Below are 23,572 nucleotides of genomic sequence, written 5' to 3'. Positions count from 1 at the left end.
ACCTTTTGGAAATGGGAAGAAGGTGGTCAAGTGATGTCATCAGTTTGATTTTGATTTTAAAATAAGACAATTTTGTTAAATGGTAACACTAGTGACTCAACTCCAATTTTATGAAGTTTATTCATCATTTATTTTTGTTTATTGCCTTTTACATCATATTTGATAGTAATATATACATTATTAGATTTTAAATTGTAGAAAACCTGTTTTTGACCTCAAAATAACGCCCTTTCCCTTTATACCTTTGGGGATGGGCACTTTTGTGGTGCTTGGATTTCTTAATAATTAATTAAAAACAAATAATGCCACATTATTGGCTCAAGAAGGTGTAATTGTTCAAATGTTTCATTTAAAATAAAACATTTTAACCCTAAAGTGTTTTTCAAGTGTAATATTTGAACATTTCCATTGGTAAATATTATATAAATATAAATAAGTTATATTAAACACCATTTAATTGCTTCCTGTAGATTGCATGTAAAAATAAACTGTACAAACAAATACTTTTTATGTTATGTAGACTATTAGCAACTGACTGACTCCCATAATTTTTAGACTGACATGTTCCGAATCCTACATATTTATTTATTTATTTACTTTATGAATTTATCAGTAGTTAGACAGACAGACAGACAGACATATTTGCATTGTAAGCTGTCCATTTTTTGGACATCTGAGTTTCTTTAAAGCAACCTGTGTTGTACTATCTGAGAGATGACTGACATTCTGACTCAAACATACACTCAAAAATGTAATTATTAATTAAAATTTTCAAGTAGAATTAACTCAATTGTTGTTTGTTTACTCTATTAATGTTTGTTAAGTTTACTTAAACTTCTTTTGTAAAATGAACAAGATTATTGGTTGTTGAGTACTTAATCTTAAGCACAGGGGCTATTTTGAGGATTTCCGCCTGAATTTGACCTACCCAAATTCAAAAGCTTCCCATACCCACATGCAGAGATGTACATACAAAGTTTGGTATTATTTTACATTAACACTTTGAAATTACATAAAACACTGCTGAATTATTTTATATGTTTTCTGTGTTATAATAAGTATAAACTGAAGTTTGAAATTGTCTTACATTTCAAGTGCAAACAAAGTGGCTTTACAAGTAATTTCAACTTGCTATTTTTTAAATTCTGCATTATTTCATTTAAACAATTTATTTTATAAATGCCTTTTCGATGTGATAGAAAAAGGGAAAAGATCGAGTTTTTTTTTGTTAAATTAAATAATGCAGAATTAAAAAATATAGCAAGTTGAATTTGGTCCTTGTAAAGCCAATTTGTTTGTGCTTGAAATTTAAGACAGGAAAATGTTACAGTGTGGAAACAATGTTTCATGTAGTCAAGGTCAGCAGGCTATAGGGAGGCAGAGACAAGTCACATATCTCACTTCAGACAAACTCAAACAGACTCACCTTCATATTCATTTGGACTCTTTCGCAACACTAAATAAGTGCAAAAAATTGAATCTTTTCAAAAATCTTATGTCTGCACATAAAAACTGAGAACAACTTCTGCTATCCAAAGTATCTTCAGTTTCCAGGTGAGTACACTGCTACAGATATCCACTGTTTAGACTAATACACATTATATTACAAATAACTGAATATGTTTTTAATGAAGAATGTTCAAAGAAAAGGAATTGGGCTTTAAAATAATGTAATGTAATATTATTTTAGTATGTAAACTACACAATAGGCTACTCAAATATTTATCTCAAACTGCAGTCTTTAAAATTGCAGTAAAAAATTGAAATGACTAAGAAACACTTATTTAAGCTCTATATGAAAATATTAATTGTTATTAATAATTATTCTAAACAAACTAGGTATATAATAAAATCATGCGGTTTGATAAATGGCAGAAGCATTGGCGCAAACACAACTTTAGTGTTCTTATAGGTTTGTTACAAAACGGTGGCAGGACAGATTAGATTTTGAAATAATGGAAAACACAGATTCATCACTGCACTAAAAGGGAACATATTATGCCCATTTTAACAAGATGTGATATAAGTCTCAGATGTGTCCAGAATGTATCTGTGAATTTTCAGCTCAAAATACCTCACAGATCATTTATTATAGCATGTCCAAAATGACCCTATATTTGGGTGGGAGCAAAAACGAGCTGTTTTCATGTGTGTACCTTTAAATGCAAATTATCTACTGCTTCTCACTCTCTTACCAAAAGAGACAGTAAGCGCTTTCGGTTAAAGAGCACCTATTGTCCGATTCACGTTTTTACATGTCCTTTGGTGTGTAAGTGTGTATTAGTACATGTTAACGATATGCAAAAGGTTCAAATCCCAAAGTAAACGATGACACGAGTAATCATCTCCAACGTAAATCTCTTTTCTTGGACCACAACAAACACACAGATTGTAAGCAACAGTTTACTTCTGTTAACATTACTCTTTTTAGCATTGCAGTGTGAGCGAATCTTTCAAACATGGTAAGGAGCATCACATTTCCGGCTGACGTCAGAGGTATTCGGACCAGAGCATGTGAGCGGTGCGGAGCGGGAGTGGAGCGTTGAGCAGTGTGGTAATTTTCCAGCAGAGCGCATTTCCGAAATCTCCGCTCGCTCAATACGCTCAGGACCGCTCGCTCATCCCAGAATGCCCTTTGGTAATTTGCTAGTTCGAGAATCTGTAAAAACAGCTAGCAATAAGTTATGGAGTTCAAATATTGTTTTAATGAAGTCGCCAGCCTTATATAGAAATGAAAGAAATTAGATGACAGAATAACTGTAGCGTCGTCTGCATCTAGATGCAGTTTTAAAGATTAAAATTACTTTAATCTAACTGATCAACACAAATACAAAGCGCCATAATATAACTGCTTGCTTACCAGCATTAAAACCACTTAAAATAAAAACCTTTATTCTCCGCTTCAGCCAAAGACGCCGGTGCCTTTAGTATTAACTGAATGAACACTTGACTCTTCCCTGGACATTTAGATATTATTTTTTTTTCATCAGCAGTATCTGCGTGGAACATTATAAACTTTGATGATAATCTGCAGACTCGACTGATTCAGCACGTCCTCTATTTTACAGAGAGTCCGCTTAATTAACGGCTTTTCGTTCGGTCCGCGTGAGCTAAACATTTTTGTTCTGTAATTTGTTCTCGCATAGGCTATATTTCTACATTTTTTCGACCAAGTTATACTCGGGATACAATGTAAGTTGTTTTAGATAGCATTTAAGCTTGTTCTGAAATTATGACAAATCAGTCTGACTAAAATGATCTATACAGATTAATTTAGCCAAAATAATGATTTATTCGTTTTCATACTATATAGATACACGTTAATTTATCTACTAATATACTATTGAAAATGCCATAAATACCGTAAAACTTCAAATAATAGCCCGGGCTTTTATTTTCCCAAACCTATTGTCACACCAGGCGTCTAAAAGAGACAGGCGTCTATAAGAGACAGGCTTTTAAAATAATTGTTCCAGCATGACAGCAGGAGGTTACCACATATTACGTTTTATTTATAATATGAATGTGTTTAACAAATTAGTTTGTGTAAGAATAACAGTATTAAATTATTGGCAGCATAAATAAAGCATACGAGGATATGCTTTTTTATTGGTTGTTGCGTGAAATCTTACCCAGATACAACAGTGCTATTTTCTGATTGGCTCTTGTGTTGCCTCTTTCTTTTTTTTGGATTGGGGAGACGGGCTTGATAGAGAGAGCAGTGCGGCCAGATACATTTTGGGCACTGCAGTATACAACAATAGTGTTTCCGCGTGAGAAATACAATGTGTGGCGGGCTATTAATAGCGGCCTCAAAACACTACCGGCCCACTACCGGCCCACCCGACTCTCCCGATTGCCACTGTGCTACTGTCATCATCGCTGCAATCCTGACGACGAACCTTGTTGTGTTGTCATAGTGATGAGTAACCGAACTACTGCGTCTGTCACGTGACATCTACCGGTAATCAAAACTTTAGCGTGTGCAATCTGCACCATAGAACTGGCTTAAACAGACGATTTGATGGGTTTTAGAAGATTAAATACAACCCGAAACTAAAAAACAGACCAGGCCTTTATTTGAGACAGGCGTTTATTTACCCAAACCTGTTGTCACACCAGGCGTCTAAAAGAGACAGGCGTCTATTTGGGACTAGGCTATTATTTGAAGTTTTACGGTAAATACTCATGGCCTTCTGTATTGCATTCGTTTTGTACATTTACAGGTTCATAATTTTAATTTCTTTAAGACACAGCTGTGTTCTGTATTTACTGATGCACTGTAAATTTGCACTTAAAAAACCTTCTTGTTAAGACATTGTTCTTCAATTTATTTTAGTTTTTTCAAATAATATATTTATATAATGGTATAGTTTGGTATAGGGGAATGAATTATTTTAATATTTCGTAATTACTTATTACATTTATTATTACTTACAATTGTGAATTAGTAAAACATGTTGATGTTGTGGAAACAAATTGTTAATTTGAATTATATCCGGAGCTCTGTATCAGTTAAACTAGGTCTAATAGCAAACACACAACTGTACATAACTGCGATTTATCAGCTAATACTTTAATTAAATGCAATTATCCAAGAACGTCAATACAGAAAACAATTAGGCTTACTAAATTTTTTTATGTCGGCGCGGGATCTGAGCGGGAATTGGTTTATTTGCGAGTGTGAGCGGAAAGTTAACGGAGCGCTTGCTTGGGCGGTGCGCGACTGAGTGGAGCGCTTGAACAGTAGAGCGGAATATTTAGCGGACCAATCACAACGTATTTTATTTACCCTTTTATTAAGTAAGTGTTGCAATAGGCTACACGTCTCAAATAATGTCCCACAATAATTGCTTTACCTTAATTATCTTGTTTCTGTAATTGTCCTAAATAAAAAAATAACAATTAATTGCACAGACTATTTGTTGACACTTGTGGTATCCTGATATATTTGTTATAGTTAGCGGCAGTTCCACTCCACACCACAAGAGGCGCCGTGGACCTCCTGCATCATGTGGTCCATGGCGGGGGGGTCATGTAAACAACATAGAGAAAGTGATAACATGTCTTTGAGATGCTCTGTTACTTTACTCTGTTATCTAGTATCAAATAAATACAAAGTACAGTTTTAGTGCTTGACTCAGTCCTTATATTGCTTAAGTTACCACACCACTGTTAAAATTTTTGTTCTGTATTCATTTTTGTATTTGGTAATGCATGTACAGAAGTCTTTGATATTCAGCCACCAAGAATCACATCATACACTGTGCTAGCTAGCAGTTAGTGTTTTATGTATTTTAACTACAATTTTCTACAATTAAAGAATTTAGTAAATGTAATACCGTGTGTCTCAATCAGCTCCCTTGTTCAGTAGTCAGGGCACTGATCAGGGAGTCGGCCATTTTAAGGTCTGTCTCAATCGCAAAATCCGTTCAGTGCACTGGAACGTTCGTTCCCTAAAAATTCCCACAATGCAACACAAAAACCAGTGAGCATCGATGTTCCCTATGTTCCCTAACCGGAAATCACGTGACCTTTTCTGACGCTCGCCACCCGAATATCACGTGATCCAACTCAATAAACTTTATGAAATGTAACAGAACTTTTATAAAGACAAACGTTTGTTTTAGTTGTAAATATAAACACACATTGCTACACAGTAAGGGACCACAATCTACTCAATATTTAAAATAATAATATTTATTTAAAATTGTAAATATATTTATTACATTTAAAATGTAATTATATGCCTCCAATTTTATGCACAGATATGTAAGAGAATAATGACAGCATTTTCCACAATGTACTGTTTTTTAAAATTAAGTAAGAGAGGTGTTGGTTTTGCCGGTTGTTGATGAGTAACAGCTGTGAATAATCACAACGCGCTTAAGCAGCCACGTGACAGAAAAATAAGTGAACATTGTCCCAATGTGAAGTGAGCTAGGGTCCTTACCAGTGCCCGAACCTGTGTACACGATATACTCATTCACGACCTCGGGAGCTAGGGAACGAATTGAGACACACGGATAGCTTATGTACTGATTTTGTCAGATCTGATCCTACCTACCAAACAAAGATGCTGAGTGAAACTATTTTCAAATAAAAACAAGAATCATTTATGTAAAAATTACTCAAGCTGTAATGTAAATTCACTGTGACACAGTTTGGAAAAAAAATGTTAATGAGGAGAGGAAAGATATAAGTGATCCAGACCAACGCAGAGGGAAACCCAAGATACAAATTACACTTTCAAAAACCACTAGATCCTGATTGGATTCTTGTAATTGTGTTAGGGGTGCACGCAAGTTGTTACGTGTTTCAGCAATACATTTCTAACATTTATATTGTGTTTAGAAACAATTCTCTAAACTCTGGTATCAGAACCTACGAGTTCCACTGTTTTAGCTTTCCCATGACAAAATTATCCATCCGTATCTACAGGGTCTGTGGAAGAAAAGCCAGAACTGTGACTTAAGTGGGCATCGTTTCTCAGAAATAAAAACATTAAAAAAGACAAAAATGTCTGTAACTTAGACAGACCACATGAGAGTTCACCATATGCGATCCTATTTGTAACATCAAGGCTAAAGTTTCATAATCTTTACATGTGATGTGATTAAAAGCATCAGTTTGATTTCAACTTTTACAACAAATTTTATTAACAACGTTCGGGCCATCAACGAGCTCGGAGCCCTCTCCTCAGACAGCACACCAAATACGCATATTAATTACCCTGTTCTGAATTATTTGTAAGTGCGAACTCGTGAAACAATTATTTATATAAAACGTACACGTTTCTTCCTCATAATAACGATAGATGTTTTAGACTGGATTTCTAAACCGGTAGAATACAATACCTTCTAAAGTTCTATAAATGAGGCTCAGTAAGACTTCCTATACTGGATATGGGACGTAAAGGAGGATCATCAAAGGGGTCACTTCTCTGGGAGTCTCATTAGTGTAAGAATCATAATTCCTACAGACAGTATTACTGTTAGATATGACGTTAGACCTAGAAAATAAATTTTTAAGATGGAGTCCACTTTAAGAGAGAAAGAGTCAATGTGATTGGACAAAGCAAAAGAGAGTCCTTTGTGAAGTACAGCTTTTTCTGTGTCCATAAGGATCGAGTCCGAAATGTTAAATGCAGTCTCCGCTTGTGGTTCCGCAGGGACCAGCGCGTAGGTGGGGGGGCTTCTCTTCTTCTTCCCCCTTGAACCTCGTCCCGTCTTTGTCTTACGTGTTTGCAGCCTCGATCCAAAAAAAGACCTTGAATTAGGATGTGATAGGGCACCACCTCCTACGTCACTCAATTCAATGACATACTACACTGCACTCGGAAGTCTTACTGAGCCTCTTTCTCATTTGTAAATTTTTTCCTAAGACAATATGTTCACAGTCTACCATCATACCTTGGAGATACAGCTGATGTTTTAAATTTGATTAACAACTTGAAATGTGAAAGCAATGATTTTCTTGTATCGTTGGATGAGCAAAGTCTTTATACATGTATACCGCACCACATAGGCCTACAAGTCATATCGTATTATCTTACCAAACGCCCTAATGATGTCCTGCCCCCTTCGGAGTTTCTTGCAAATCCTGTCGAGATTATTTTATCTAATATTTTTTTTAAATAGTACTACAAATTCTATTTACAACTACAGGGGACTGATTTTTTTAGATTTGACTATTTCTAAGAATGTAAATAATATCTTAAAATCCACTATCTATTGTAAACCTTTGAGCAGGAACACCCTGTTAAAGGGACACCATGAAACTTTTGGCCACTAGGGGGTGCTAGACACGTATTTTTCACTTCTAGCGCCCCTAGAGCCCACAAGCGCCGCAGCACTGTCGCAAAGGAAAGGAACTGGCCAACCTTAAAACTAAACTAAAAACTAAACATTTAAAATGCTAAATGATCAACATTTTGAGACAACAGGGAGAAACGCAGTCATGTTACAACTTTCTGATGAGGAACTCGTCGTGGCAGAAGCCATTTCTCAATCTGAAGGTTGCAGCCTCCGGATGTCGTATTTCTAATACGTCATCAAGACTGTCTTATTTCACAATATTAACAATTACAAAGTTGACTATTATACTTAGTTAATCGTAAATTGTTGCAGTATGCTTATGACCTGCGAATGTAATGCTCAGTTTACCTTAATAACCCAGGCTTGACGACGTGTGCAGCCTGCATATTTGACCTCCGGAGGCTGCAGCCTTCCAATTCAGAAACGACCAGACGTATTTCCTTGCCTTTTTCCAAACAAATATTGTTGCATCCTCTCTCTCTCCCTCGCCACCAGGATTTTCCGCAATGGCGCTCGTTATTCCTCTTTTTTGTGTGAAAATCGCTCCAAATCCAAGTAAACCGATGCGTTTAGGTCTGCCGCTTTGTAATACGTCACGCGAGTGACAGCGGAACGCAGCAAATGAGGAAGAGAGAAGAGAGAAACGCTCGGATCTGATTGGTGAATGAATAGGGTTTGGTTTTACACTGTGAGCAAGTTTGAGTGCTATAGCATCCTGGATTGTAATGTAAATATCATAGACACAGTAAAAAGAAAGGTAAATACGTGAACACAGCATCTGAATACAGGGAACTATATGCAATATAATCGCCGTAATTTATAAAGAACATCGCATTTATGTATGAATCAACAGTTTATATAAAAAATTGCCTTAAAGGGGAATCGAACCCGGGTCGCCCGTGTCATAGGTCCGTGACACTAAAGACTGTGCCACAGAGTCACATATTAGAAACTGCTCTCTACACTCCTTAAGTAGCCTCCAGCAAAATTCACGTTAAAAACAAATTGTGTGGAGGAAGTGACGTATGCCGTAAAGCAGTCGAATTTTGTAGTTTTTTTTTGTGCTCTGGTTACTACCAGAAACCCTAAGTTTTAAAATACGAGTAAAAGTGATACAGACCCCGTCAGGCTATGGTAGACATGTCATTCAACCTATTTAAAGTCGATGTACTATCACAAGGGTCTTGAAAATGTATTATGAAGGTTGAAAAATTACATGGTGTCACTTTAAGAGCAGACAGTAACCACTTGCCTCACCTGATCCGTAATATACCAGTCGGTCAGTTCTTGCGAGTTAGAAGAAACTGTAGTACTATTAATTTATGTCAAAAGCAGCCAATCTAGCATGTCGTTTTGAACAACGCGGTTATGATAAATCTGACATTACTAAAGCATGGGATAGGGCTCTAAATGCAGACCGCCCCTCATTGTTAAAGAAAAAACTTTAAATATTGTCACACACAACATCTAAATATTTTTTTTCTAATAGCTACACTCCAGCAGCAGGAAGAATAAAAAAATATTATCCGTAAATATTGGCATGTTCTTAATAGTGACCCGACTTTCAAAGATATTTGTGCTGAACCACCCAGATTTATAAGTAGATACGCTCGCAAAATTCGTGACCGTTTAGTCCACTTAGATATGACGATTCCAATTGTGGCAACTTGGCTCTGGGTTTCTACCAATGTGGTAATTGTGCACAATGTTCTAATTCGACCAATGCGAAAGACTTCCTACATCCACGCACGGTTAAGAAATATTCCATTACTTCATTTATCAATTGCAATAGCACACATGTAGTATACCTTCTAAAATGTCCCTGTGGACTGGTCTACACAGCCCAAACAAAACGTCAACCCTCATAAGCCCCTATTTTCCTGTATACGTTATAGTTCCTTGGGGGTAAAAATGACCCCAGAGATTAAAAAAGTGATTACAAAAAATATATACATGTTTAATGATACAAATAATATATCATTTTTTTCATTTACTTCCCATCTATACATTAATGCTGTGTTTTGGGAGATATGAAGTACTTTTATAGCCGTTTACCACTCAATTCCTCAACTACACCATTAGCTTGCCTGAAAACATATTATGATATAAATTTGATTTAAATTTTTTTAGATATTGATCTGGATTTTATGTGTTGAATTCGGCCATTTGGTGTTTAGAAAAAAAAGAGTTTTATGGTTACAGTTTAGGAAATAAATCACTTCGACCAGCAGAGGCCCATAGAGACCCATTCATTTCACTGAATGTGGCCAACTGCTCAACATCACTACTTTATTTATACATTTTGTGAATTTATGTTAATATAAACATTAGAAAGGTCATTAAAAATAAAAATTATTTCAAATAGTAGAATTTTTTGTAGTTTTTGATGCATTTTGAAATTGAAATTGTCTGTTTTTACAAAATGCGGCAGACATTTGACTGATTGTAAGTGTGTGTGTGTGTGTGTGTGTGTGTGCGTGCGTGCGTGCGTGTGTGTGTGTGTCTGTGTGTCTATGTGTGTGTGTGTGTGGGGGGGTTTGCAAATGTTGTTTACGGGGACATGAATAGTGTATAATGACATGTTAACTATGCTATTACCATGGTTTATGGGTTTTTCATAGATTAAAGACTGGCAACAGGTTTTTGTGACATTGGGGTTAGGGATTGGGGTAGGTTAGGGGAATAGAATATAACAGGTTGGAAAGTATAAAATGCATTGCGTCTATAAACCATTTATGCCTGACTGTGTGTGTGTGTGTGTGTGTGTGTGTGTGTGTGTGTGTGTGTGTGTGTGTCTGTTTGTGTGTGTGATTGAGCATTTATTTTCTATGTAACATTTGTGCTCTAGTACCAGGCCTACCTTTTCAGATTTATTCTGGATGCATTGATTTTTTTTTGACAAATAAAAAAAGTATTTAATTTTTTTTGCATTTCCCATTCATTTCAATTGGGGTAATTTTTACCCCCAAAGGGACTAATTAAGTAAATTTTTTTACGCCTCTTTAGAACGACCGAATCGACAGATAATCTGCAAAAGTCACAAAATCTTATTTCACTGAGATAAAGGGAACCATGTTTTTAAATTAAAGAAAAGTGGCTTGGGGTAGAATTGACCCCAAGGGTCTTATTAGGGTTAAACTTAGGATAGCTGAACATAAAACAGCAATTCGTACCCAGAACTTAACATACATCATGGCAAGACATTATATGCAGGCAAATCATGGTTCACCTGGGGCCTCATTTATCAACAGTGCGTAGAAAATGTTCTATATTTGTACCTACGAATGAAATTTAGAATGTGCCTAAGTACAAAAAAATCGGGATTTATCAAACGTGCGCACGGGGTTCGTACGCACATCAGTAAGTAATCCTTGATGATAAATCCCACTTGTTCTTAAGCACCATGCTCGTGCACGTTCATGGTCATTTGCATTCCGAAACGCCTCCAATGAACCGTATATGGTGACAACACCTCCCGTTACTTTTTCCCTCATCGCAATAATGGCAAAGAGAGCGTAAAAGAGGAACTTTACAGACACAGAAATTGAGTTACTGGTGGATGAGGTTAATAACACATCTGTTTGGTTCACTTAGTACGGGAGGAATGACTAACAAAAGAAAACAAATCTGCATGGGAACATTACCAGTGAGTTTAATTCCGTTGGGTATGAGAACACTTCTAGAAATAAAAAAGTGGTTTGACATTAAATTATCAGCCATAAAAAAAAAAAAACACGTCACAGCACACCGACGTGAAATCTGTAGGAGGACAGACAATGACAGAACTTTCCTTGGACAGCCGCATAACCAGCATCATCGGCGCGATCTCTGAAAACGCGCTCCCGGCGGAATGGATGATTTGCCAAGTCTTCCAATAATGCAAGATCAGCCACTGTGTCAAGCATTTGACGGAGCTTTCTTATATAGGGTTAGACACTTATTTCATTAATTAACTTCAATACTGATTTGCAGTTACTTTATTAACAGTAATCATTTTAACACCTTGGGGTGGATAATAAATAGGCAAAGTGTTCTTTTAACGCTGGGGATGGACGGTCCTGTGTAGTATCGCTATTCTACCACTAGATGCTCTGCGCATACTCCGAGGTGTGCGTATATTTACACACATTTCTACGTATAAGTGCAATTTGATAAATTCCACACTTTGCGTAAAACTGTTCCTACGCACACTTTACGCACACTTCTGTGCGTACGAACGCTTGATAAATGAGGCCCCAGGATCTCTGAAGTTTTGGGGAATTGAAAAAATTACACCCCCATCTAGAGGTTGAGATATTCTTTAAAAACTCCTATGTAGGGAAGCATATTGGATACAAACATTAAACACATTGGAACCTTTTGGTTTAAATGAAGAATTGAGTTTAACATGCTTTCTCTAACATTTTAATGTTTTAAATATCGCATGCAAGATCTATATATATATAGTGGTGTGAATATTGTGTATGTGCATTTCTGGACATTTGCCCGTTATTGATCTACTTGTAACTGTGACACCTGGGTTTAGATAAGTAAAGTAACACCCCCTTTACGCACCTTTCAATGATTATTAATAAGGGCATCATTGCCCGTCTTTTCCCAGGACTCTGATGAAGATGTAATTGTGCATAGAAACGTTAGTCATTGTTGTCAACGGAACTTGAGTTTAATAGAGGGTTTTCACGACGCGTCATAGAGCGGAAGTCGCCATATTGGAGGCACTCCGCATCACAACAGAGCACAGGCACTGAAGTATATTTTGAACGTCGTCAAGGAAAATGGTTAATTATTGTCGTGTTTGAGGTTGTACCTATATGACAGATCGAGAAAAACATTTGGAATATTATCGACTTCCAATAGTTATTAAAAACCAGGGAAAGGAATGCAAGAAATTATCAGAGGAGGCGCTTGAAGTTGGCAAAGCTCAGGAAAAAATAGTAGTATTTTATTAGAAATATGACTGAAGTACATAAAGTATAAAACAAGTATGCTTCTACATGTTGTGCTTTGTTTAAAGAGTATTTAACATGTACTTTTAAAAGTATACTTTTAGTGTATGCACAAAATGTACTTAAACACAACTAAAATTTGCGCTGCAATGCTTTAATGCCAGTTTGCTTAATTGCTCATAACTAATTTTCTATTGTAATGATAATAATATATTTTATAGTAAATTTTAAAAACAATTATTGATTTTATTGTTTTACTGTGTGCTTTATTTTACTGTAAAGCACTTTGGTAAGACACTGGCTATTTTAAATTTGCTATATAAATAAAGCTGACATTGACATATGGGCTTGGCATGCAAACCAGATAGTTGACTATATCGGGAGATGCAACTGAAGGAAGAATCGCAGGGTCGTCACGAATCCAAGAAGATGGAGCTAACTCGTATAGGGATCTGCACCACCTATACATTTTAATTTCTTCAAATATCGTGCTTGTTGTCCAAGTCCTTCCCTAAATGTCTTTGCATCTTGGACGCGTTTTCTGTTGTTTAGACATGTCTACATTCACTTAAAGTATCCAAAGCGCACAATACCCCATTGTACTCCGTTCAGTTCTTTACACCGAGTGCCTCCACAATGGCCGTGCATCCGGGTTACCGCCCAGAATGTGACGTTGGTGAAAACCCTCTATAACAGTTATGTTATGTGAACCATCATTTTGCATACTTCTGCATTCAGAAATGGTTTAATAGATTAAAAACACTGATACAAATTTGTTCCTTCAAATAATTCAAAGATAAGTCGACAATATATCATGAATCCTGAGGTGATAGTAAATTCCTGCGTCAGGTAGTGTTGTTGCTGTGGCAGGAGTTCAGCTGAGCTGACGAGTCCGTGTGGGGGAGGGGTTCTCTCTGGGAAAGAAGAACACTGACATCCGGTGGTCGCGCCTGAAACATTCCGACTTTGTTTAATTAAATTTTTTAATTGGCACTATCTTTACAATTCGAGTTTATAGAAAGTTACGTTTTGACCATGAAAACCGCTTGTTTATGTTGTCACTGCTGAAACCGTCTATATGTATCTATTAAGTTGGCTCTGTTTCAAAATTACCCAACATTTAACCCAACGAGCAGGGTTAGTGAACACTAACGTAAGTGTGGAGCGGAAATTCTCACCACTCAGCTCTGTAAGGAACCACCCATCGGCCCAACGACGGTATCCAATGGCGTGGGCGAAGGTATCAGCGTGTTTTGTCTTTTCTTGGAGCTTTTGACAGAACGATCTCTGTTTCGTAATCTGACTCCAATATTAAATAATAAAATATTAATACTGCTGATCAAAGTTTAACAATAGCTATATTTATCATGGTTATAAACATAGAATGCGGATATATTACTATAAACTTAAATTGAGGATATCCAGTCTAATTTAAGTTAATACTTATTCAGCCTTAAGAAGAGGTTTCTCCAATTTAGTTTAAAGTTGAGGTTTCTCCATTCAAGTCTAAGTTGAGGACGGTCCAGTCTAACTTAAACCAAGGCATTCTCCAGTCTAACTTTAACTGAGACAACTTAAGTGTAAGCATCAACATCTAATTTCAGTAATACATATAATGTATGAATTAAGAATTACTGACCCATTTAGAATATGCCAAATGTAACAATTTATTATGCCAGGCAGGTTCCAGCTTAAAACATCATTTAAAGAATGCAGAACAGAATATGATTCAATTCCAATTATTTAAAATGATCAACAGTTGCAAAAGTAACAAAGTCATATTACCTGGCAATAGACACTGGTTAAAGAGTACTTCTATGCTTTCATTACATTTTAATACACACAAAGTGTGGGAGATTCTGGTTACAGAATGCCTCCATAATGTTTGAATACACACACACAAAGTGTTTTTTCTTGCTAAAGAATGCTTCCCCGAGTCTCTTGCCAGGCCACCTTATATACACAGAATGAGATAAAGAATAATACAATCTCAAATCAGGATTTGGTTGGTCGGTTCTTGTGACCTGAATGAGCACCAAATGGCATTGTTAACCATCTGTAATCTAGATCTTCTCATGATATGACACCCCTGGCAGGAGTACAGACTGTCTTAAGTTCTAAACTTTGGTACACTTTCTCTTAGAATTATAGAAATTAGACCTTTTTCACCATTGCACGATTACCTTTAAAACGACACCAAACATGAAGATGAAACCTTTGCACCATCACAACATAGAATGAATATGACATTACATAGTTTCAAAAGACCTTTAGTGAACTGGAATTTGGGAGAGGAAGACAGAGAGGTTGAGTCCTGGTTATCAGCACCACCTGGGGATGTTATTGCTTTAAGGGTATCTCCACAAGCAAACCTAAAGCTGATCTCTTGAACAGCTACTACAGCTCCGCTCACAAGCTCTGTTCTTTATAGAAGTATACTCTAAGATTTTGATATGATTTCATTGTCTTAAGTGAGAATGCCAGAAATAAGCTTTTATAAAACATCAAATATGACAAAAGATAAACACTTATTTTGCTTCATTTTAGACTTAGAACTGTAGCTCAAAGACCTGGATGAAGTTGAGAAGACTCATCAGAAACCTAATAACTTCATAATGGAAGAAGAATCTTCTACAAGCAAACAAAGAACAGAAGCAGGCAAGTCTATGACCTGTTCTCAGTGTGGAAACAGTTTTAAACAGAAGAAACATCTTGAGGTCCACATGAGAACTCACACTGGAGAGCATCCATACACATGTCTTCAGTGTGGGAAGAGTTTCAGACACAAAACAAGTCTTGAGGTCCACATGAGAATTCACACTAGAGACCGTCCATACACATGTCTTCAGTGTGGAAAGAGTTTCAGAGACAAAAGATGTCGTGAGGTCCACATGAGAATTCACACTGGAGACCGTCCATACACATGTCTTCAGTGTGGGAAGAGTTTCAGACACAAAACAAGTCTTGAGGTCCACATGAGAATTCACACTGGAGAGCGTCCATACACATGTTTTCAGTGTGGAAAGAGTTTCAGAGACAAAAGATGTCGTGAGGTCCACATGAGAATTCACACTGGAGACCGTCCATACACATGTCTTCAGTGTGGGAAGAGTTTCAGACACAAAACAAGTCTTGAGGTCCACATGAGAATTCACACTGGAGAGCGTCCATACAAATGTCTTCAGTGTGGAAAGAGTTTCAGAGACAAAAGATGTTGTGAGGTCCACATGAGAATTCACACTGGAGAGCATCTATACACATGTCTTCAGTGTGGAAAGAGTTTCAGAGACAAAAGATGTCGTGAGGTCCACATGAGAATTCACACTGGGGAGCATCCATACACATGCCTTCAGTGTGGAAAGAGTTTCAGAGACAAAAGATGTCGTGAGGTCCACATGAGAATTCACACTGGAGAGCGTTCATACACATGCCTTCAGTGTGGGAAGAGTTTCAGACACAAATCAAGTCTTGACAGCCACATGAGAATTCACTCTGGAGAGCGTCCATACACATGTCTTCAGTGTGGGAAGAGTTTTAAAGAGAAGAAACATCTTGAGGTCCACATGAGAATTCACACTGGAGAGCGTCCATACACATGTCTTCAGTGTGGGAAGAGTTTTAAAGAGAAGAAACATCTTGAGGTCCACATGAGAATTCACACTGGAGAGCGTCCATACACATGCCTTCAGTGTGGGAAGAGTTTCAGACACAAATCAAGTCTTGACAGCCACATGAGAATTCACTCTGGAGAGCGTCCATACACATGTCTTCAGTGTGGGAAGAGTTTTAAAGAGAAGAAACATCTTGAGGTCCACATGAGAATTCACACTGGAGAGCGTCCATACACATGTCTTCAGTGTGGGAAGAGTTTTAAAGAGAAGAAACATCTTGAGGTCCACATGAGAATTCACACTGGAGAGCGTCCATACACATGTCTTCAGTGCGGGAAGAGTTTTAAAAAGAAGAAACATCTCGAGGTCCACATGAGAATTCACACTGGAGAGCGTCCATACACATGTCTTCAGTGTGGGAAGAGTTTTAAAGAGAAGAAACATCTTGAGGTCCACATGAGAATTCACACTGGAGAGTGTCCATACACATGTCTTCAGTGTGGGAAGAGTTTTAAAGAGAAGAAACATCTTGAGGTCCACATGAGAATTCACACTGGAGAGCGTCCATACACATGTCTTCAGTGTGGGAAGAGTTTCAGACACAAATCAAGTCTTGACAGCCACATGAGAATTCACACAGGAGAGCATCCATACACATGTCTTCAGTGTGGGAAGAGTTTTAAAGAGAAGAAACATCTTGAGGTCCACATGAGAATTCACACTGGAGAGCGTCCATACACATGTCTTCAGTGTGGGAAGAGTTTTACACAGAAAACTAGTCTTGAGGTCCACATGAGAATTCACACTGGAGAGCGTTCATACACATGTCTTCAATGTGGAAAGAGTTTCAGAGACAAAAGATGTTGTGAGGTCCACATGAGAATTCACACTGGAGAGCCTCCATACACATGTCTTCAGTGTGGGAAGAGTTTCAGACACAAATCAAGTCTTGACAGCCACATGAGAATTCACTCTGGGGAGCATCCATACACATGTCTTCAGTGTGGGAAGAGTTTCAGACACAAATCAAGTCTTGACAGCCACATGAGAAATCACCCTGGAGAGCATCCATACACGTCTTCAGTGTGAAAAGAGATTCAGACAAAAAAGAAGTCTTTTCAAAAGAAAATTTCACTCTGGAGAGCGTCTATTTGTATTGTCAATGTTGAGAGTTGCAATCATAAAAATTATTTTTAAGCATTAGTTCACATTTTAGTTCAGTTTTTTACAGATGCTAGGACACATTTCTGTCACGGTTAATCCGTGTCATGTCTTGTCTCTGTTCCGATTGTTATCACCTGGACATTCATTGATTAATTACCTGCCTCATCACACCTGTTTGTCATTTAGTCTGTGTGTATATATACCTCTGTCTTCTGTTTGCTCACTGCTGGATCATTGTCTTCGATACCCTGTCTGTTTCCTGTGTTCATGTTCCTGAGTTTCTGTATTCACCTTGTCAGCCCTCGTGTTTTTATTATTAAATGTTATTTATTTGGAACCTTGCGTTTGCGTCCTGTCTCTCCTACCCCAGTCGTGACAGAATGATCCAGCCAAACTGGACGCAGCAGGTTCACGGAGGGTGGCTCCCCCAGGAGTTTCGTCGAGGGGGAGTAGTGACATCGGGGTTCATTCCCCATCAGCCCCGATGTCTCTTGGGGACCACCGTGAGCGATCGCTCGCTCCTGCGGGCCTGCGGGAGGAGGATCGGCCCAGGCGGTCCCCCAACGGTTGAGTCGTCGTCGACGGTCCCTCGGAGGACCACCATCCTGCTCGCAGGGGGATCCGGAACGGACCACGCCCGATCATTTCCCCGGGGTGGCTACCGAGGGTCTCCATTTCCGCGAGGGGATGGGAGATGATTTCCGGGGGCATCTGATCGTCGACGATTCCCAGGAGGGGGGTAATTCGTCTGCCTCGGTTCTCGGAGCGATCGCTCCGGTTCTCCTGGCGCAGTCCGGCCAACCGTCCTGTTGGTCTCATCCCGGCGGCTGCCGGCTTCGCCAGGGTCCCCAAGCCCTCCACCCCTCCCTTGGACTCTCGCTACCAGACTTTGTTTTTGTTGTGTTTTATGTGAGTGTCTGGTAGCCACTCGTAGAGGGGAGGGTAATGTCACGGTTAATCCGTGTCATGTCTTGTCTCTGTTCCGATTGTTATCACCTGGACATTCATTGATTAATTACCTGCCTCATCACACCTGTTTGTCATTTAGTCTGTGTGTATATATACCTCTGTCTTCTGTTTGCTCACTGCTGGATCATTGTCTTCGATACCCTGTCTGTTTCCTGTGTTCATGTTCCTGAGTTTCTGTATTCACCTTGTCAGCCCTCGTGTTTTTATTATTAAATGTTATTTATTTGGAACCTTGCGTTTGCGTCCTGTCTCTCCTACCCCAGTCGTGACAATTTCTCAATACTTAGGTCACATTTGCAAAACTCTTCACGCAGTTCTCCTAACAAACTTTCAGCTTGGCAAAGCAGTTAAGTTCACATTCAAAATGCACTACAACTACCAAAACACTTTATTCAGGTCTCAAATCAACTCATTCCTCCAGAACACTAGCAAAGGTTGACATCCGACAAACACACGTTTAGGCTTTTCACACCTGAAATTGTTAACCCTGGGTTATTCTAAAACCAGGGTTAACGGAATCCTTGGTTATTTTTTTCATGTTTCACACTGTTCAAACTTAACCAGGGGTTAAGAGATAACCCTGGGTATTCATCATTTGACGTTTCACACTGTGCATTCCTAAACCCAGGGTCAGGAGTCTCCAACCCAGCTCCAACACACCTGTCTGTAATTATCAAGCCTTGATTAGCTACTTCAGCTGTGTTTAATTAGGGTCATAACATTCTAACCCTGCTTCGTTTCACACTGCATGCGCTTGGCACCGCAATGCGGGGTTAACACCACAAATGCGGTGCTAACCCTGCTCCGGAGCAGGGTTTCATAACCCTGGGTAAAAAGCGGTGCTAACACCGCTTTCAAATTACAGGTGTGAAACGCTCCTTAACCCAGGGTTAAAAGCGGGGTTTAGAATGAAGATAACCCAGGGTTAAGCGCAGTGTGAAAACCCCTTTTGTCACCCACAAAACAATGACCTAAAAAACACTACAGCATTATACAATATTTCTCTGTTTATAATTCACTGCAATATATGTTACTGGAATGAATCAGGCATGTTGCAGAATTCTTCAATATTTTATGTAGTTTATTTTTATAATTCCAAAATAAAAGGATTTGTATACACACCATCAACTGATAGATACAATCAGTGTTGGTCAAGTTACTTGGAAATAGTAATTAGTTACTGATTACTGATTACTTCCCTAAGAAAGTAATCCCGTTACTTTACTGATTACTTATTTTCAAAAGTAATTAGTTACTTTACTAGTTACTTTACTAATTACTTTTCAAAAACATGATGCACGACCTGAATATGCTACAGTATGCAACAGGGCCCAGTTGCATAAAGCACCTTAAGTGTAATTTTCCCTTAAATTCACCCTTATGTTTCATTTCAACTTAAGGGTGTTGCAAAAAAAACCTTAAGCTTTTTCTGTTGCATCTCCATGGCAACAATAGTATTTTATAAACCTGGGTCGCTGTCGTGAAACATTTAACGATTACTCTTACCTAAGAGAACCATTTAAGGGATTATACTGTATGCAACACCCTTAAATTATTCTCTTACTGTATGTAAGGGGAATTTACCCCTTAAGTGTCATACTTAAGGAAAAAACGTAAGGTGCTTATTCTATTCTTTCTGCATATTCCATCATCTGAAATTGAATCAAATGAAACATTATCTGTTTTAACCTCTCGGCGCGCACTAATTCGTGGGCGTGATGGCGTCGTTTTTTTCTAAGCCTGCAAACAATATCTATATAGCATACTGTCTACAAAGATTACTAATATTAATGTAAACATTACTATACATCGTTTAAAAGGTCTACGGGTTTAGGATCATTGTATGGTGATTGTCTCTGTTTTGAGATACATGCTCTAGCATCAGAAATGTATTTTGTTACAGAAGTCCAGATGACTAGATGCAAAATATAAACGGGACTTCTTACCTTATAACGATCGCGAGTCGAATCCGGTCTGTCAGTTGTGTGAATAACCCATGAAATCAGTCTAATAAAATTCATCAAATGACAATTTTTGTCCACAAATGCGTATAATCCATGAAATATAGTAGTCTGTTGTTTACATCAGATTTCGCGTGAATGTGAGATGGAGCCGCAGCGGTCACGTCAGCTTGTCCAATAATCCATGAAATACAGATATATAGTCTGTTGTTTTACATCAGATTTCGCGTGAACGTGTATGAGATGGAGCCGCAGCGGTCATGTCAGCTGGGGGTTCAGGGATTTTTTCAGTAAGTTTCACATTGCTGTGCCGGCTTGCTAGGTGTTTGCTTAGATCTGAGGTGGAATTTTTCGCTGTGGATAAAAGTTTTATTCCCACGCAGAGTGTACAGCGGACGCTGATGTTTTTGTCACCTTTAACTGGGTTAAACTCAAAGTAATGTCGGTACTTGCAAGCATTAAACGCTGCATAGTCTTGTTCTCTTCAGCGCTCCATGTTGTCTTCTCACGTTCAACAATACACTGACTGACGGCGCGGCGCTCATACGTCATTGTCACTCGACTCGCGCGTCACGACACGAGAGAGTCTCACGAAACAAAATCAAGATTAAAAAATAACGCAGTAACGCAGTCTGCTAACGGGGAAGTAACAGTAATCTAATTACTCGTTTTGCAATTGTAATCCCTTACTTTACTCGTTACTTGAAAAAAGTAATCGGATTACAGTAACGCGTTACTTCTAACGCGTTACTGCCCATCACTGGATACAATAGTACTGCTAATCTACTCAGTCTTCTCCATTTGACCAATTGTTTTTATAACATTAATTTTTATTAAGATTTAAAATATATTTCATTAAAATATTACTGTAGAAATGTAGCAAATTGCTGTCTTATTCAGTTTTGTATTATGCTATTGTTTTGAACATAAGTTAAACAGTTTTGAAAACAGTATGTAAGCATGTGTAAATTGGCTTGTATGTATAAAGAGATTTGGCAGTTGTTGTGTCTGAGTGAGAAAAGAATTCATGAAATTTGAGAGATGTAGTCATTGAATGCATTTTGTGCCAAAGCAATGATAATTTATTCTCAGTTTAGCCCACATAGACTTCTGTTGTTCTCACTGTGTGAAGAGTTTTGCAAAAGTGACCTAAGTATTGAGAAATGTGTCCTAGCGTCTGTAAAAAACTGTCAAATGAAAATTTGTTAATTAATTCACCCTCAGGCCATTCTATATGTGGGTAAAATTTATTCTTCAATACAAGGATGGCACTTGGGTGTGGCAAGGGTCATGTTATGGAACAAAATTTATCACATATCCCAGACAACTTGGTACATGTAGGGACGGTTTCCTGGACAGGGATTAGACTAGTTCTAGACTAAAATAAATGTAAGAGCTGTCCAAATTGAAAACAACTTGCGCTGACATATCTTAAAATACATCAGTGCCCTTTGTTTTGCCTCAAAATGCACACAAATAATGTTTTTAGTAAGGCATGTTTGATTAAACTAGTTATATTTTCTAATAAACTAAGGCCTAGTCCTGGTTTAAGATAATCCCTGTCCGGGAAACCACCCAATACTGTTCTCATGGCAGTGATATTCATTAGCCCCGCCCAACAACTAGTCATCATCCATTTCAGATTTTGTCAAAAATGTATGTGGTGAACTTTTAAATAATCCTTTGTGTATTTATGTGACTGTCACCAAACTTGGTCAACTGGTTTTGCTGATATTTGATATCTCAAATGGTTTTACCATGGAGATGCAAAAAATTATGGCAAAAATGACAACAGAAAGTGTCTCATATGTTCTGCATTCATGACCAAGGTTACTGAATGATTGGTCATCGGTTCTAATCACATGAATTTGGCTATTGTGAGTCACAGTTAAAGCACCACCAACTGGTAGCAGAAAGTTTATCACTTAAAATGTACTTTGAGATAGTCCACTGATACTTAAGCACTTAAATGCACATGAATATGCTTTCATGTATAATCAGTTGCGTTAGTTATCCATTTACATATTTGTTACTATATTCTTATTGTCATATACGGTTTAATTATTTCAATATGATGTTGTATAACTATAATAAGTAAGATTGCTTGTTACTCTTCTGTGCTGTCAGGGTGAGAGGTCAGTTCAAGTTTGTTATACAATATCTATTATGACTTCCGGTTCCTGTTATGACTTGTTATAGCTATTCTATTTGTTCTAAATGAAAATGTTTTGTTATCCTCTGACTGAACAGAATCTGAAAAAATATATAACTGTATTTAAACAGGTAAAATGTATTTTGTCTTTTCACTTGTTCGGCTGAACATCGAATAATTCTGTTTTTTTAACATTCTGTGCATCCCTAGTTTATGCACAGGTCACCGTTAATTATTAATAGTTGAACAAGAACATGTTATTGTGTTATTATTAAATATTATTGTACATTTTCCAAATTCCTTCTACCATATACAGTACCATCATTTGTAGAATATTCACATAGTGTCAGGATCCGGCCATAGTATCATGTTTAATATTATGTCTTGTCATTATGGCTTGGTTCTGACAGTCCCATGTCTTATGTGAAGGCTCATGATCGTGTTTCGAGTCATGTGCCTTCGGTGTCTCGTCTCTTGACCCCGCCCTCTTGTTCTCCCTGTTAACGGTTTAATCATTAGTTAATTCCCATCACCTGTTCTTCCCTTGTTATCTTGTTTAGTTTTTGCTATTTAATCCCTTTGTATCCTTGGTCCTGTGCTGGTTCATTTTGTTCTGTTCCCGTGTTTCGTGTGGTAGCTTAAACCAAATATCTTGTCAAGTTTAGTGTATCTGTTTAGTGTTTCATGTTGTGTACCCCCTCGTGAGTTTGCGTTTGGGTTCATTCGACCACAGTTTCTCACACATAGTATATTATACTTAATTCCTTAAACTTGATCCCTGTTATCTTCCACAGGACAAGACCAGCTGCAAGAAAAATTAAAGGTTAAATTGTAAACACTTTACAAATACACAGAAAATGCATCCCTGGGTTTGTCACACTGCCAATGATTTTCCGAAATCTGCGTGTGCATTCACATACATCCCGTAAAGACAAGTCCTACACTTGCTAGG

The 23,572-nt window shown here is 37.8% G+C and overlaps 1 pseudogene; it reads left to right on the top strand.

The window, feature by feature from the left end:
- The first annotated feature begins 15,429 nt into the window (after positions 1-15,429).
- LOC135729940 (uncharacterized) lies at positions 15,430-17,578 on the top strand (annotated as a pseudogene).
- The last annotated feature ends 5,994 nt before the right edge of the window (positions 17,579-23,572 follow it).

Source organism: Paramisgurnus dabryanus, chromosome 11 (genome assembly GCF_030506205.2).
Source record: "Paramisgurnus dabryanus chromosome 11, PD_genome_1.1, whole genome shotgun sequence".
Lineage (NCBI taxonomy): Eukaryota > Metazoa > Chordata > Actinopteri > Cypriniformes > Cobitidae > Paramisgurnus > Paramisgurnus dabryanus.
This window is presented reverse-complemented; position numbering and strand designations above follow the sequence as displayed.